A 17,011-nucleotide genomic window follows, 5' to 3' on the forward strand; every position below is an offset into this window, starting at 1 on the left:
ATCCCTCCCCTATCTTCGCACTTGCTCTATTTATGGTTTACCTGTTTTGATACCTGTCTCAAACATACCTGTCTTGTTACATTTTAAGCAGCGTGAGAACAGGGATCAAGTCAGTTTTACTCAGTTTTTATTCACTTCCTCAGCACATTGCAAGTCTTTAGGACATAGTGAATGCTGAAGTCTCCCCTAGTAAGCTTTTCAGAGTTTCTCAGAAGTAGGGAACTGACCTCCTTCAGCTTAAGGGGCACACTGCAAGTCTCTCATCATATTCTTTTTGTCACCTGACCCTTCTTTTCTCAAAACAAATCCTGCACTTTCATCTTAAAGGCCCCATGCTTGGTTTAATGCTCTGCTGTTGCCATCTTGAAATTGTTAATAATTTTTGAACAAGGGGCCTTGTAAATTAAGTAGCTGGTCCTGAAAGAAGTGAAGGATATACAAAGTTACCGAGCATATCCTTTAACTCTGTTTCTTGTTACTTCAAACAAATATTTATTGGTTGATTACTATGTTCTTAAATAGCCATGTTAAATAGGCAGAAGACATAGCCACTCTAGGCAGAGGGTACTATAGGACTAAAGAGCCTGAAGCCAGAAACAGAATGGGTGCTATAGCTGAACAAGAATGGCCTTATCAAGGTTTGTCTTTCTCTTGAAGGTTGTTCTCTTTCTACTTCGTGGTCCTGTTGCCCTTTGTCAGCATCTGTTAACTAGCACAAACCCATATCACTTTGAATTATAGTGGGCACATTTGCCCCCAGGTGTTCACTGGGCACTCCCCAGGGGATGGGCATTGTGCTGGGTGCTGTAGGACATACAGTTCCTGTCTTCCAGGAGTTTGCATTCCCTTGGGGGAGAGGGAGCTGTGAGGAGTAGAGGGTAAACATGCTGAGAGCAGGTTTCCCTAGCACCCTGCTCAGTGCTCAGTACAAAGCCGGCAGTGCATATTGTTTTGCATTATTTTGGATTTATAGGCCAATACTAAAATCAATTGTTCATCATCGTTATGACCCAGGAGAAACGTCATTGGGATTTTCTATACCAGGCTGACTGTGAGTGTGTGGTATTTTTTGTTTTTGTTTTGTTTTGTAGTTTTGTTTTATTTTTGGAGTATTCACCATGAAAATAAGGAAGGAAGGGTGGGAATAAAATCCCTTAAGTGGCCGGAGGAATAGGGATAGAAATCAGGTCCTTCAAATTTGTGTGAAGGGAGGAGGGGAGGAATGGGGACAATCCTAGGAGGGGACGCTACTATGAGGCGCCTCTTGTCCCTCTTGTCCTGATCAGGAAGGCTCCGGGTTTTCGCTCTGCAAAGCGAGGGGGTGACTTAGGTGACTTCTAGAGACGCTTCCACCTCCCATTGGAACAGGTTGGATTCTAGGTCCACTCTGCCCGAAGCTTTGGGGCTTTTACTAAGCCTCAGTTTCTGCTTCTGTAAAGCCCGGAAGTGGGCCTACAGCACTTTTCTGGGAGTCTGTGACTCGGGGACACCTGTAACACTCCTGAGGAGCATGCCCAGGACTCCGCGTCGCCGTCCCTAGGGCACCGGCCCGGGGCGGGGCCTACGCGGGGCCGCGCCCCGAGTCGCACCTGTGAGCGGAGCGGTGACTCACCTGCCCTCCCCCATCATCCCTCCCCAGCTCGCGGGCTGTTCCCGGAGTCACCGCTCCTCCTCCCTCTCGGGGGTCATTCCCGGCCTGGGCGCCTACTAGGGTCCCGGGATGAAGTCATTATGGGGTTGGGGACGGGAAGGAAGAGGGCCTTTGGGGATCCCGGCCTGGCTTTGCCAGGCTCTCTTCGCAGTGGGGGATCTCCCCAAAGCAGGGGCCGAGAAAGACCGGGAAAAGCGGGCGGGGCGGCGGCGGGAGGCGCCGGGAAGAGCGTGCCGGAGGGAGGTGCTGGGAAGGGCGGGCAGGGCAGGGCCGGGCCGGGGGCGGGGGCGCTGCGCGGACCATTTCCTCCTCTGAGCGCGACTGGAGGGAGACAAAGCACTGGCCGTCGGTTTCGGTCCTCGGGAATCCTCCAACGCTCTCCCCGCCCGCCGCAGGTAACTCTCTTCGCACTTCTCTTCGCGCGGGCGCGGGCTCCCCAGCCGGGCCGAGGGGTCCTCGGACCGGGCCGCCCCGAGCCGGGCGCCGCAAGCGGGCGGGGCGCGGTCTCTTCTGCGACGCCGCCCGGAGTTGGGCTCCGGCGGGCGCGGGTCGGGCGTCCCTGCGGGCCCCGGGCGGGCGGGGGTGCTTCCCGGCGCTCGGGAAGTTGAGGGGCCGGGGCGGCTGGAGAAGAGAAGCCACAGGCCCCGCTCAGCCGCGGCTCTCGGAAAAGTTTCTCCCGGTTTTTAAACTTTGTTTCAGTGGACTCCGGGTGCGCGCCAGCCCCGCGCTGGGCCCCCGGCCGCCTGCCTTTCGGTGACGCGTCTGCGCGTTGTCCCCGTGAAGATGTTTTAGGGGCGTTGAGTTTTCCAGGGAAGTGATTGTTGTCTGGGTTTGGTTTCTGTACCCCTCCCCCTCCCGGCCGCCGAAACTTCCCGGTGAGCCGGACGGGACGTCGGCGGAGCCCGCACCGCCACAGTGCCGGCCCCGGCGAATGTGAAAGTCGCAGCTCTCCCTTTCTGTGGTGTTGCTGAGGTGCGCCACACCCGTGTGGACTTTTGGCGTGTGCCATGTTAATCTTTATTTTGAAATTACTCAGCCTTCTAGTGCTGGTTAATTGGACGCGCTTCACTCTTTAGTCGTAGTTTTCAGGAGCGGCATTAGTCTTTTTTTGTTGACTTTTAAAGAAGGGTGTGCGTTCGTGCGTGCGTGCGTGTGTGTGTGTCTGTAGCACTTGTTGGAAAAAATGTTGACTGAAGGCCTGACCTCTGCTTGGCAGCAATGGCTTCCCAATAATGCAGGCGGCGGTTGGCCCCAAATCCAGATTGACACCCTCTTATGTCCTCCTGAGTCTTCGTAACGTTTCTTTGGCGTTTGTTTTGTACAGAATTGACAATAAATTTAGAAAAGAGTAAGAAATATTAAGTCTCCAACTAAATTAAGGGTATTTTTGGAGGAAATGCTTGCATCATTTTATTGTGACAGGATAGGCGTTTTGAGAGAGGGTGTTTTGTTTTTAACGGTGATTTTTTAAAGACTGTACAGGTGGGTATTACTTTAAGAAACGGAATTTGCAAATCAAATTAATTAGGATGTGCTATATTTTTTTACAAAATGAATGGAGGAGTTAGCCACAGCCTCTGCCCAATTATTTATCCTCTTGGCCTTCATTAAATTAAAAAATAAGTTTTTTATCCACTTTCGTAAGGGCTCAGATGATTAAGACATGGTCTCTGACCCTAAGGGTCTCACAGTGTAGTAGGGGAGGCACACACCGCAGGTGTAGCACAAGGCAGACTACGTTAAGTGCCTTAACAATACTAATGAGAAATATTGTGTGTGGGTCAAGTCTTATGTAATGCTAACAAGAGAAACTGTGGAGGCATGGAGAGGAGGCTAGTAAGTTTTATTTGGGTGAGTCCAGAAAGGCTTCCAGGAGGTGGTGGCATTTGAAGTGGATGAAATGTGAGTCAAGTTTTGTCAGATAAAATCATGAGAAGCATAAAAGGACATAGGGGTTTGGGGAATCTACTGGTTTTCTTTTACTTTTGGTTCTTATCAGTTTTTCTCCTTCCCCTTCTCATACCCAGGGTGCTATCCAGTGTCTCTTGATCCTCCAGACCATTGATGTGGCATCACCTGCACTTGTATCAGTAACATCTCATTCCATATAGTGACTTAGAAATGAAGGATGTCCTCTCCCTCCAAGTTGAGAGTCACTGCTCTGTGCATTCTCACTGTCATCATGTGCTAAAGTCCAAGCCTGTTGGTTTTGGACTTTTGAGTTTGATGCTCTCCTGACCCACATGGTCACCTATGCACTGGGGAGCTCTTTGGTGTCCCAGGGACTTCTCAAACTCAGTGTGTCTAAAATGAGGCTCCTTTCTCTTCTGGAGACCTAAACCAGATGTGGAGATCCAGAGTAACTGGGAGGGTCTTGGAATATCTTTGAGAAAGTATCATTAGTGTGAGACATACCAGACAGCCCTGGTTGTTGGGGGTGCTGGTGGTGTATGTGCTGGTGAGGATCTGGACAGAGGGAACAGGGTCCTATGCATGTGTAAAGGTCCGGAGACAGGAAACACTCTATTTAGAGACCTGAGAGATGACCTGTGTAGCTTGAGTACTCTTTGGATGGGGAGAAGGTCTTACATGAGTTTGCCAGAGAAGGCAGAGGCCAGGTCACAGAGGGTGGATTTTTTTCTAAAGCTGTAAGAAGCCATTGTAGGGAGTTTCATGGTCTGCTTTCCTTTTTAAGGCGATTACTCCTCGTAGAAAGATAAATCCACCTATTCTCATATGTGGAAGGTAGAAGAATTGATCTCATATAAGTGGAGAGTAGAATAGTGGTTACTAGAGGCTGGGAAGACTGAGTGGGGATAGGGAGAGATGGGCCAGTGGTTACAAAATCACATCTAAATAGGAACATCTGTTCACATCCCTGCCTTTAGTTCTTTGGGGAATATACCAGAAGTAGAATTGCTGGATAATATGGTAATTCTATGTTTAGTATTTTGAGGAAACTCCATACTGTTTTCCACAGCAGCTGTACTGTTTTACATTTGCACGAGCAATGTATATAAGGATTCCAGTTTTTCCACATCGTTACCAACATCAGTTATTTTTATGTTAGCCATCCTGATGGGTGTGAGGTGTTATCTCATTGTGGTTTTGATTTGCATTTTTGTCATGATTAGTGATGTTGAAAATTTTTTCATGTGATTATTGGTCATTTGCATATCATTTTTGGAGAAATTCTATTCAAACTACCCAATTTTTAGTTGGGTTGTTTGGTTTTTTTGTTACCAAGTTCTTTATGAGTTCTGAATATTAATACCTTGTCAGATGTATGGTTTGCAAATATGTTTCCCCATCCTGTTGCCTTTTCACTCTGAAAGTGTTCTTTGCACAAGTTATTAATTTTGATGAAGTCCAGTTTATCTATTTCTTCTTTTGTTGCCTGTATTTTTGGTGTCATTTCTAAGAAATAGTTGCCAAGTCCAATGTTGTGTGGAGCTTTTTCCCAGTGGTTTTTTTTTTTTTTCCCTCAGCTGAACTCTGCATACCTTGAGGTTAGGAATTTACTTACTGTGGTAGCTACTTTAACCTCCTACACAGGGAGCACATCGTGTGCGAGGAAATAAATTTTAAAAATTTAATTCTTAAAAGGTTATAATAAACAATAGAGTTATATGGTGGGATGTTACCTGTTATTGCTAATTTGTCATTGATTGTATGTTTATTATCTGATGAATTATGATGAAAACATACTCTTAGGTATTTTTAATCTTATGAGACTCAGCCTGAGAGTTTGAACTTTGTCATCTGTGTAATGAATAAGATGATTTATAAAGGATATTTATTTTAACTTCTGATGCAATAAAATGCTAATTTATTCTTTCAGTTATGGAGTGCTGGACAGGACATGTTTTTATCCATATTAAGTGGGTTGTCTTACGAGTAAAATCAGTGAACAAGTTGAGCATTTAAATGTCATTAAGTTGCTGACTTATCTTCATTAAAACTCTTCTAGATCATAAATTCTTTTGCTAGATGTTAAGTTCCTTCAAGGCAATTACATTCTTTTGTGTCTTTTTTTTCCCTGTGATACCTGACTCATTTCTGTGCCCACAGCATGTATTATCAATAAATATTGAATTAGGTATAGTAGATATACTTTGGTATGCATAGGATTGCGCCCGGTTGATATGGGGTGGAGACATGGCTTGACATATATTCCTCAAAATTTTTCTTTTATAAAACTAATATTTATGCCATCTAGAGATAAACACTGTTAACGTTTTGGTGTATATCCTTTAATCTTTTTTTTCTAGGCACATATGTTGATTATTTACAACTTCTTAACTAGATTTTATGTGCTGTTTTGTAATACTGTACATCTGTCATAAATTGAACATTTCCCATTAGTAGTGTAAGATTAACCTTTATTTTATGTAACACTAAGAAGAAATGGTGCCAAATAAACTAGGAAATGCCATCAATTTTAAGACACTTCAGATTTTACTTATATATTTTTTGGTGGCTGGCTGGTAGTAGGAGCAGAACCCTTGACCTTGGTGTTATAACACCATGCTGTAACCCACTGTGCATTGTGCTTTAGAACTGACAAAATTTGATTAAGCGCAATGCTAACATTAATAATCCCTTCCTGTTCAGTTATGCTGCTTCTTTAATTAAGTCCTCTGTTGGGCATTTAGCATGCTTCTAGGGCTGCTTTAGTTTGTAGCTAAATCTTTTACCCATCCTTGATTATTTCTTTCTTTCTTTCTTTCTTTTTTTTTTTTTGGTGGTTGGCTGGTGCAGGGAACCCTGTACCTTGGTGGTATTAGCACCACACTCTAACCAACTGAGCTAACTGGCCAGCCTCCATCCTTGATTATTTCTTTAGGGTAACTTCTTAGAAGTGGAATTCTTGGTGGAAAAGATATGGTGTGTTTTAATATGGTTGTTAACTATACATAACAAGTTTACTATTCTGTTTTTAAGTTTATTGTTTAGTGTCATTAAGTACATTCACAGTATTAATATTCACAGTATTACCATTATCCATTTTCAGAACTTGATGGTGTAACACAAATTCCTTAAGCTTTGTTCACTTTTCTTCAGTCTTTTTTCTTTCCGTTCCTCAGACTCAATATTTTCAGTTGTCCTATCATCAAGTTTGCTGATTCATTCTTCTGCCTGCTCAAATCTGCCTTTGAATTCCTCTAGTGATTTTTTTCATTTAGTTATACTTTTCAACTCTGGACTTTCTTTTTAGTTTCTTTTTAAGTTTTTTCTTTATTGATATTTCCATTTTTTAAATACATCGTTTTCTTGTCTTTCTCCATGTCTTCCTTTAGTTCTTTGAATATCTTTAAGATAGTTGTTTTAAAGTCTTTGTCTAGTAGATCTGCCATCTGCTCTTTCTCTGGGACAGTTTTTGTTGGTTTATTTTTTGCTTTGAGTGGGCCATGCCTTGTGACTTTTTTTCTTTTTCCTTTTTGGAAAACTGGACATTTGAATCTAGTGATGTGGTAACTCTGGAAATCAGTTTTTTTCGTTTATTTGTCGTAGTCTGTGTCCATGCTGAGGATCAGTCTGAGGTGTAAACTTAGTCTTCTTAGGTCTTTTCTGAGCCTGCAGCTTTCCCTGGGCAGGCACAAATGTTTAATCAACACCCCTCCCCCACCTCCAGGTCTATGATTGTTTTTGAATGTCCTAGTCCTTAAAGTCTAGCACCCAAAAGAGGAAAAACAGAAAAATGAAGAGGGGGGAGAAAAAGGCTCTGGATCATTAAATTCCCTGAAAATCATTTTAGCTGAAGGTCGAGGGAGCGTTTGGAGAGGGCACAGCAGTGGCTGCCCTTCTCAGTTGCTGCACTTCCTGATTAGAAGCAGCAATCAGGCCAGCCATTTAGCTCACTTAGTTAAAACATGGTGCTGATAACACCAAGGTCAAGGGGTGTATTCCCTTAGAGGCCAGCCACCAAAAAAAAAAGGAGAAAGAAAAAAGAAAAGAAGAAACAATCAGCAGTCAGAACACAGATCCCAAGTATTTGGAGGACAGGGTCCTTGTTGCCCACCCTGGCTCCTGCACGCTGCTTGCAAGCAGCTCCAGGAACACATTTCCAGCTGCCTGCCTAGGACTAGGGATTAGGGGATGGATAGCTGCTGCTGAACTAAGAGGTGAAACTGACCACAACTAACCCAATTTAGTGTCCAAGTCTTTCCCAAGTTACAGGTCTTCCTCAGTAGACTTCAGAGTTCCAAAATACAGATGGTCTCTTATGATGGCTCAACTAATGATTTTTTGACTTTATGGTGTGAATGCAATACACATTCAATAGAAACCGTATTTTAGCTTTTGAATTTTGATTTTTTTCCTGGGATAGCAATATGCAATACTATACTCTTTTGCGATGCTGTGCAGCAGCATTGAGTTGCAGCTCCCAGTCAGCCATGGGATCATGAAGTATACTCTACATGTATTCTGCAGTGTACTGTGTTGCCAGATGATTTTGCCCAACTGTAGACTAATGTAAGTGTTCTGAGCAAATTTAAGCTATGGTGTTCTGAGCTATGATGTTAGGTTAGGTGTATTAAATGCATTTTTGGCTTATGATATTTTCAAGTTACTAGGGTTTATTAGGATGTAACCCCCATCATAAGTCAAGGAGCACCTGAAGTTACATCAAACAGATTCTATCAGTACAGTTTTTGTCTAGGTAGGGAGACACATTCTTGGTGCTTCCTACTCTGCCATCTTCTCACAATCCTCTCCCAGAATTTCCTTCCTTTTTAAGGCTGAATAATATTCTACTGTATGTTTATACTGCATTTTGTTTATCCATTCATCTGTTTATGGACATTAGGATTGTTCCCAAGGTATGCTACTTTTTGTAGCTTTTAAAATTTTGCCAAATTCTCCTCTGGAAATGTACTTTGTCTGCATCTGTGATACATCAGGGTATTTTCCACTTTAAACATTCTTGATCTGTTGTTTGAATATTTCGGAATAGGGACTGTAGGCTGGCTGTTGAATGAAGCTGAAAAGAGAGGGTTGTGATGGCTGATCACACTTCTTGAATGGAGCTGGAAGTGACCCTCAGGCTGGTTAGGTATATAATAAGTTCTGGAAGGGCCACATGCTCATGCTGCTGTCATCCAGAGAGGGCTTGGCACTGAATTTCTGTCCAACAATGCCCCTTGTGAAGGATAGTTATGGGTTTACCTTCTCATTTGTAGTCCTTCAGCCTCTTCGAAGGTTGATGCCAACTTAGCTCTTGAAGCAGAGATTCTGAGTAAATAATATTTTATACACTTATATTGTTGTTTCATTGTGTGTACATGCTGTTGTGGAAAGAAAATAAATTCTTTTAACTTTTTAATATCTTTTTTTTTTTTTTTGTCTTTTTTTGTGACCAGCCGCACCGCGCTCAGCCAGTGAGCGCACCGGTCATCCCTATATAGGATCCGAACCCGCGGCGGGAGCGCTGCACTCTCCCGAGTGCACCATGGGATCGGCCCGACTTAACTGTTTTTAGCATAGTATACTTGGGGTGAATTTTACTACATATAAAAAGTAAAAGAATAAACAGGTAAAAAAATAAATTCATTCAGAATAGTTTTTGGGGGTGAGTTTGACCTTCTATATGGAAATAAACAAGTAGTGAAAAACATGAACTCAATTATCCTTTCTGCTTTCCCAGCCCTAATTATTTTTTTCTCAAGTAGCTATAAAGCCACATACACTGAAGTCTTAAGGAAATTTTGGTTATACTGTACATATTGGAGGATTTAAGTCTTATTAGCGCCTTCTGTGTTCCCATAAGGAAAAAAGTTAAACATATCAGGCATCTGGGAAAGTCTCACATGAGGAGTAGCAATTTCTGAAACTTGCCCAGGTGCCAGTGTGCTTGCTTCTAGGCCTTGAGGATGTTGCTTGTGTGGCCTGGTGGTCTGTTCTGCACCCCACGTGTGGACATGGATTAAATGGACCAAAAAGTGTAGGGAATTGGACAGTCTAATTTGACTTGCCCTGTGTTATGCTGTTTGCTCACTTGTGAAAACACTACTGAATTATCCATTATTAAAAGTTCAAAGTGTGCAGAAATAACCACGCTTCAAAATAAAACATTAACTCCCTTTCTCTGTTGGAGCCTCTAAATGTTCATTATTTTCTTCTTTAGTTTTTTCATAACTGTCAAACTTTTTCTTCATGTGCAAGTGTGCCCCAATCCCATTTCTAATGGAGCTTGAAATTAGCATGCATTTCTATTTATTTGTTGATGCACTGTCATCTATCAATCCCACTTTTTGATTGGGATTTAATTTGTGTTTTTCCACTGGCTACAAGTTTAGAGTAAAGCATATAATGTAAATTTATAAGCATTACAGTTTGAAGGGCAACTTCGATGTTATTCTGAATATTCGTAACGAAGATTTGATCAATTGGAACAAGTAATGTATGAGAAGTGTGGTTTGATTTTTTTAAATGTCATCTTTCCCATGTTTCCATTTTATTAAAAGAAGGGATGGAGTTACATCGTGGAAGTTTTGTAACTTTCATCTTTTTTTTCTTTCGTGGCTGGTGTGTATGGGGATCTGAACCCTTTGACCTTGGTGTTATAACACTGTGCTCTAACCAACTGAGCCAACTGGCCAGCCTGTAATTTTCATCTTTAAGAGGTTTTCAAAAAAGATTTTGAGGGCTTTACAGAAGAAAAATTTATATCTTGCATTAAAATTTTGTAATGAGTAATTTAACCTTAGTATTAAATAATTGGTCTTATTCCTTAATTGCTAATTTAAAGGCTAGTTCTTTCCTGGATTGTTTAGTTTTGACTATTCCATTCCATTATATTGAACTGTGGATTTCCCTCATTTTCTTGTTTTGAGGTTTTATTATTAAATATTGTCAAAAATAAGTGGACTATCAGTTGGCTTGAAAATGTTTTATTGCTATGGTTTTTTTTTTTTTTTTTTTTTGTGACCTGCACTCAGCCAGTGAGTGCACCAGTCATTCCTATATAGGATCCGAACCCGCGGCAGGAGCGTTGCTGCGCTCCTAGCGCAGCACGCTACCGAGTGCGCCACGGGCTCGGCCCTATGGTTTATTTTATGTTGTTAGTATTTGACATTTTGAATTGAAGATGTGAGTTGGAAGTCTGATTAATTATCAGGTTATATAATCCTGTACTGGTTTATTAACCGGGTTAGACTCCAGACTGTTCTTGAAACTGAAAGTGCTGTCATAACTCAGAAAACACATTTAGTGTGACCCATTTCAAGTGACATGAAGGATAGGAGCCTTTGCTAACAGTCTGTTTGCCCTGTACTGCTTTGAATGTATGCTCTCTTTCCAAGCAAAGATGCATTGTTAGTTACCGTTCCCTCATGGTGTGTTGAATATTTCATTATGTTAAATATTTCAGTATTAATCCAGACACTTATGGTTTGTGAAATATGATAGTGCAGTGAATAAGCCCGAGGCTGAAAGGAAAAAGTACCTGACTATTATTGACAAATCAAAGTTTGTGGGGTTTTCTATACTGTGGGATCTCTAAATTGGCAAAGGTTTCCTGTAATCATGTGTTATCATTCTCTTGTTTCGTGGGCCTAGGGTTATCATGTCCTCAGAAAAGCTTTGGACTCACTTTGAAGTGTATCTTTAGAAACTTGTTGTTTTGCGGTGAAGTGGCTAAGTAAAATGTCAGCTTGATCACTTGGGAGGGAAAAAATCCAAGAAAATGGAAGATGACAACCCTTGAGAAAAACTTAAGCTTATTTTGGGGTCTTAAGTGAAAGATGTATTTTCTAGATAGCTTTATTGAGTCAGAGTCTTACGCAATATTTAATTTGCTATTTCTCAATTGCATTGGGATGAGTTCATTTAAATACAGTACATCTATTAAAAGCCTGCCTCGCAAAGCAGTGTGCTGGGTGCTGGGGAAGATGTTAAGAATGTGTAAGCCACCATTGCTAACCTCAAGAAGTTTACAAACTAACGGGATTAGCTTTAGTTATATCTCTGATAGGTAAGAATGAACTATCTGTACCCATTTTTGCTAATCTGTGACAAGGGAAACATTTCTTATTTCTTTCTGCATATGTCAGTGTCGCTAGATGAAACATAAAACAGTTGAGCCCATTGAATTAAACATGCATAGAATGTTGTATTAGATCGCTGTGCTCAAAAAAATCATGGTCCATGTGTTCGAAGGAGCTCTCACTTTCATGGGAGACAAACACAGATGTAGTGCTATGTGGTAAATGCTGGGAGAAAAAGAAAAGGGGGAACAGCTCTTTCTGTGAGGCAGAAGAGATGACATGTGTCTGAGTCTTTAAGGAAAATGAGTAGCTTTCCACTTGGAAAAGTCTGGAAGGGTGCTCTGGGCAGAGGAAAGGTCTTGTGATAAAGATTTGGAGGCATGCACATACACTGGTGAATATTTTCGTGGAGTGGAGACAGGTGTTAAGTCTGTCAGGCTAGTGCAGGTGAGGTTTATTTGCAGGATTTTTAGCTTTATTCTGTCCTTGGTAGGAAGCTGTCTCAAGTTTTTTTTTTCAGAGGGGAGTGACCCAGTGACAGGGATAGCTTTGCCTGCCTGGAGAATGGAAATTAGAAGACTCTTAAGATATTCTGTGCCAGAGATAATGAGGACCTAGTCTAGAGCCCTGAGAAAGGGAAGGGTTAGTAGGGTGAATGAGGTGTTTATTGAGGTGCAGAGGAGGAGGGAGGGGAAGGAAAAGGAGCCTAGAGTCTCCTCCTAGGGGACCTAATTTGGTGGAGCTTTGGTCGGCGGAGGTGGAGAAGACCACAGGGGTAATAAGCTGGAGTTGTAGGGGAGGATGCTTGGTTGGGAGTTGGTAGAGTTTGAGGAACTGAGTTCTTCAGTTGAGTGCATGGAGAGGTCCTGCAGACTTGTGGAAGTGGAGCTCTGATGGTAAAGGCATTATCTGGCCAGGTTCCACCTTCACTGGGATAACTGGTAGAGGTCAGTCTGAAGTATTTTGCTTTTCCTGTGGATTTTTAGCTGTGTGAAAAGTTTCTCCACATTTTAGTTCATTGTTCTAAAACAAACAAACTTTTTTTCCCATTGTCTCTCTTTTCCTCTTGTGCCTCCAGTGCAGAGAGTCATCCAGTCTCTTGTGGAAACAGGGACTTCCTGTTCATCCATAATCAGTTGTCTGTTATGAGGACTTAATACAGCTTTCTCTTCAGCACTCTTCCATTGTTAGTGGTCTCAAGCATAATGGAATGGAAGCTAAGTAAATGAACATAGATACCTGGTCCGTATAGTAAACTGTCACTTCACCTCAGGAGCTTGTTTTTGTTTTTTCCTTCACTTGATTTCTTACCTCTCTTCTTGCTCTGCTCCAGCCACACTGGCCTTCTCTTTAGCTAGTCCACTAAGATGCTGCCTCATCTCTGTGTTGTTGCCTCTGCCTCGAATGCTCTTCCTCCGGATCACTTGACTGATTCTTCATTGACTTTCAGATTTCAGCTCAAATGTTATAAAGACAGAAAGGCCGTCTAAGGACCCTACCTAATTTCATTTACCATTACTCTGCTTAATTTTCTTTCTGGCACTGATACTGTCATCTTTGTTTACTTACTTAAGCTGTTTCTGCAGTGTAAGCTTCATGAAGAGGGTCCTTTTTTGTCTTTTTTTGTTTGTTTGTTTGTTTGTTTTTTGGTCTTTTTCGTGACCGGCACTCAGCCAGTGAGTGCACCGGCCATTCCTATATAGGATCCGAACCTGCGGCGGGAGCGTCGCCACGCTCCCAGCGCCGCACTCTCCCGAGTGAGCCACGGGCTCGGCCCCTTTTTTGTCTTATTAATTGATGTCTGGAATAGTGCCTGTATGGAGAAGGCACTTAAATATTTGCTGAGTGGCTAAATGGTTGACTGAATATTGTTTGTCATGTTTACCTTTTGTCCTTTGTTTCACAGTTTTATCAGTGTATATCTCCTGATGCTTGTGGCATGGCATGGCAGTTTTTCATTAGCTGTTCCCTGTGTTTCCTCTTTGGTGTCCTCCTGAAAATAAAAGGAACAAAATAAGAGTGACTTAAGTGTTTTAGTACTGTTATTATTTTTTAGAGATCTAGTCAAGTATCCAAGTAGTTACTGTCCTTCCAAGTTTACAGTGTGGAGTGTGCCATATAAGTGCCTAATGTGATGGGTTGATCATATACAAATGATGGGATGACTCATTTAATCCAGTTACTGTGCAGTAGATGGGAAACTTTTTACTCTGATTATATTTTGGCTCTCAGGTTTGACCAAGACTAATAATTTTTTAGGATGATGATACTGTAATTGTGGTCAGAAAGAGACTATATTTTGGGGGGAAAAACAAGTTTTCTTTTTTACTTGGACCATCTGCATTTTATGTCTTATTTTCTTCCCCCTTCCCTCAGCTCCCAACTAGTTTACAGTTTAGAAGAAGGTGAATGGTTTGGGGCGTGGAAAGGAGGGAGGATTTAGATAAATAGGCAGGATTTGGTTTTCAGAGTATATCTTAAGTGTTACCTTGAATTTTTTTTTTTAGCAGTTACCAGGAGATTTGAGAGTTGAGGTTCTGACAGCTGTGTTAACTCTGCTTAATACAGATGCAAGCTGGCATACCTCTGACAGCACTGAGCAATCCACAATTCTATATCTTGTGCAGTGTGACAGTTAACGTTACTTTGGGTACTTTTAATTTCTAAATTTCCTGATTTGCATTTAAATGAGCCATCCTAACATTTCATTAACTTAACCTTGCTTTAAAAAAAAAATTGGCATTGAATAGCGTGGGTAAGGATAGTCTAAAGCTTTGAAACAGACATATTTTAAGAATGATGTGGCCATTCTGTTGTAAATGAACGTTTAATGTCTTTTGAGGAGGTATGTAGCTCTGCACAGATGAGGCAGTTTGCCAACAATCAGCCTTCTTTGTTCTGATGGAACTATGCTTTTATTTTCACCTTGTCACTTCTCCATTTCTTTCTATCGTAAAGATTGGTAGTGAAAGGACTGCATCTCTGTTAGGTTCTGAATTTATAGTGAGCTTTTGCTCTATAGCCAGGATTGCCATATATAAGGTAATGAAGACTGAATAACTATAGCTTAATTTTTTATTTGGTTCCACTAAGTATGATCCCTCCGGGAAAAACCTAAGGTTGCTGTAATTCATTAGGGTTGGCTTAGCTCTAGTAGGTTTTGTAATAGATATTGCAAAGGAGTGCTCTGTAAGTTAATTGGAAAACTAGAAACTGCCAAGAGTTTAAAAGTTATTTGTTGTTTAGCTACTCTGAACAATACCATTACTTGTAGAGAACCAGAAGATATGACTAAGATTAAGGCAGGAGCTCTGTCTTGGTAGGCTTGTAAATATTTTCAAGTTAGATTGCACAAATGCAGTTCAACTAATACAGTGTCTGCCCTGCTTAAAGCACCTTGCCAGCAATTTAAGGGATATAAAGAAACGTAAGCATAGATATCCTTAAACTTAAAATATAGCTAGGAAGACCACATCCTAAACCTGAGAAAATTAATTAAGTTTCATAAAACAATTTAAAGCCCGTTGAGAGATAACAAATGAAAAAGAGCACTAAAATTTCAGGGCTGTAAGGAATTGAAATATAGAATTCAAGTTCTTTCATTTTATAGGTGACATAACTGAGGATCCAGAAAGGAGAAATGACTTAGCCAAGGTCAGAGAATAAGTTAGTGACCAAGCTGGTACCAGAAGCCTGTGTTCTTTCCAGTGGAACATGTTCTCTTTAGATTTTAAGCTCTCTACTTTTAGTTTTTGAAGTCCTTTTAGGGTTGTGGTCACTAAAAGCATAACTTTGGCTCCATAGTATAGTTTAATAATGTTTGTTGTCACTTTTGGCAGGGCTTTTGATTAAAGATGCTGCACTAGGCAGTCTGCTTCCGTCATGGTTATTGAAAGTCTTGAAAGCTCGCTTATTAGGCGGCACACACACACATATATATAGGGCTTTTAGGGAAGGCTGATTGGCTTAAAATACAATCCCTACTTAGCATACCGCATGGGGCTTGGGGTGAGCTGATTGGTGTGTGATTCGCGCCGGCGGGAAGGAGAGTACGGAAGAGAAGGGCAACCAGTGCCATGATGGGGTGTGGCCGAGAAGGACTTATGTGATCAGGGTGTGATCCCTTGGGGCATTTGGGTTCTTACATTCCTCGGTGTGATCCCTTGGGGCATTTGGGTTCTTACATCAAGTTTCTCAACATAAGTGAGTTATTGAATCCTTTGCTTTAACAAACCCTTTAGTGGAGGCCTGAGTCTGGTGAATTTTTATGGGGGAAACAGGAAACCTCCTCAGAGACATCACTTAAGAGGATGTGGTGTTCTGGAACTAGAAAAGATTTTAGGGGAGAATCTTGTTTGGAGGTTGCAAAAGTTGTGACCAACAGGGCAGACATACTATCCAGACATATTTGTTTATCCTACGTGGTGGTAAAATTTTTTGGAAATTGTGCTAACATTAAAGTTGAGAGATTTCATGTAAAATATCTACACTCTCTGGCTTCTCTTGAAAAATCAGATGATCTGGTAACCCTGGGTCTGTGTGATAAAGATTGCCTGGAGCTGATGAGCAACTGGGCTCAATCTTTCTGATTTTGCAGTCCCGGCCCCTCCTCCCTGTGGTCTCCCCTGACCTGGAGAGGCCAGGTGTCATTTGCAATTCATTACTATACTTATACTCTTATCTTTTTTTAGTTAAAAAGTGAAATTATTTTGTACCCCAAAGTATCAAAATTAGGAAAACGAAAAACCAAGAATGCTTTTTATTTCAAGAAAAATGGAAGAGTGTATTTCTTTGGGAAAGTGAATTTAAGTAGTCCTCTGCCCAACCCTGAGTCAACTGTGGTCTGAAAATATTCCATGGAAAATTCCAGAAACAAACAATTCATAAGTTTAAAGTTGCTCACTGTTCTGAGTAGCGTGATGGAATCTCTCGCTGTCCTGCTCATCCCTTTGTCCGGTTTATTCACACTGTACATGCTACCCTCCTGTTAGTCACTTAGTAGCCGTCTTGACCGTCAGATTGACTGTCATGATATCGCAGTGCTTGGATTTAAGTAACCCTTACTTACTAATGGCCTCAAAGTGCAGGAGTAGTGATGCTGGCAATTTGGATATGCCAAAGAGAAGCTGTAAAGTGCTTCCTTTAAGTGAAAAGGTGAAAATTCTCTTCTTAATAAGGAAAGAAAAAAAATTATATGCCGAGGTTGGTAAGTGCTAAGGTGAGAATGAATCTTCTTTTTGTGAAATTGTGAAGGAAAAAGAAATTGGTGCATGGTATACACACAAATACACACAGAGGCTTTGGTATTGTCCATGGTTTCAGGCATCCACGGGGGTCTTGGAACATATTGCCCATGGATAAAGGGGGACTA

General features: G+C 41.6%; 1 protein-coding gene across 1 annotated transcript in view; it reads left to right on the forward strand.

Moving 5' to 3' along the window:
* Positions 1-1,931: 1,931 nt before the first annotated feature.
* The window catches only part of CTNNA1 (catenin alpha 1), a 164,005-nt gene continuing 148,925 nt past the window's right edge, over positions 1,932-17,011 (forward strand). Inside the window, exon 1 of the mRNA XM_063085832.1 lies at positions 1,932-2,046. The gene's annotated coding sequence lies outside the window, so the exon portion shown is untranslated. The remainder of the gene's footprint in view (positions 2,047-17,011) is intronic.

The sequence above is a fragment of the Cynocephalus volans genome, chromosome 2 (assembly GCF_027409185.1).
Source record: "Cynocephalus volans isolate mCynVol1 chromosome 2, mCynVol1.pri, whole genome shotgun sequence".
Classification (NCBI taxonomy): Eukaryota; Metazoa; Chordata; class Mammalia; order Dermoptera; family Cynocephalidae; genus Cynocephalus; species Cynocephalus volans.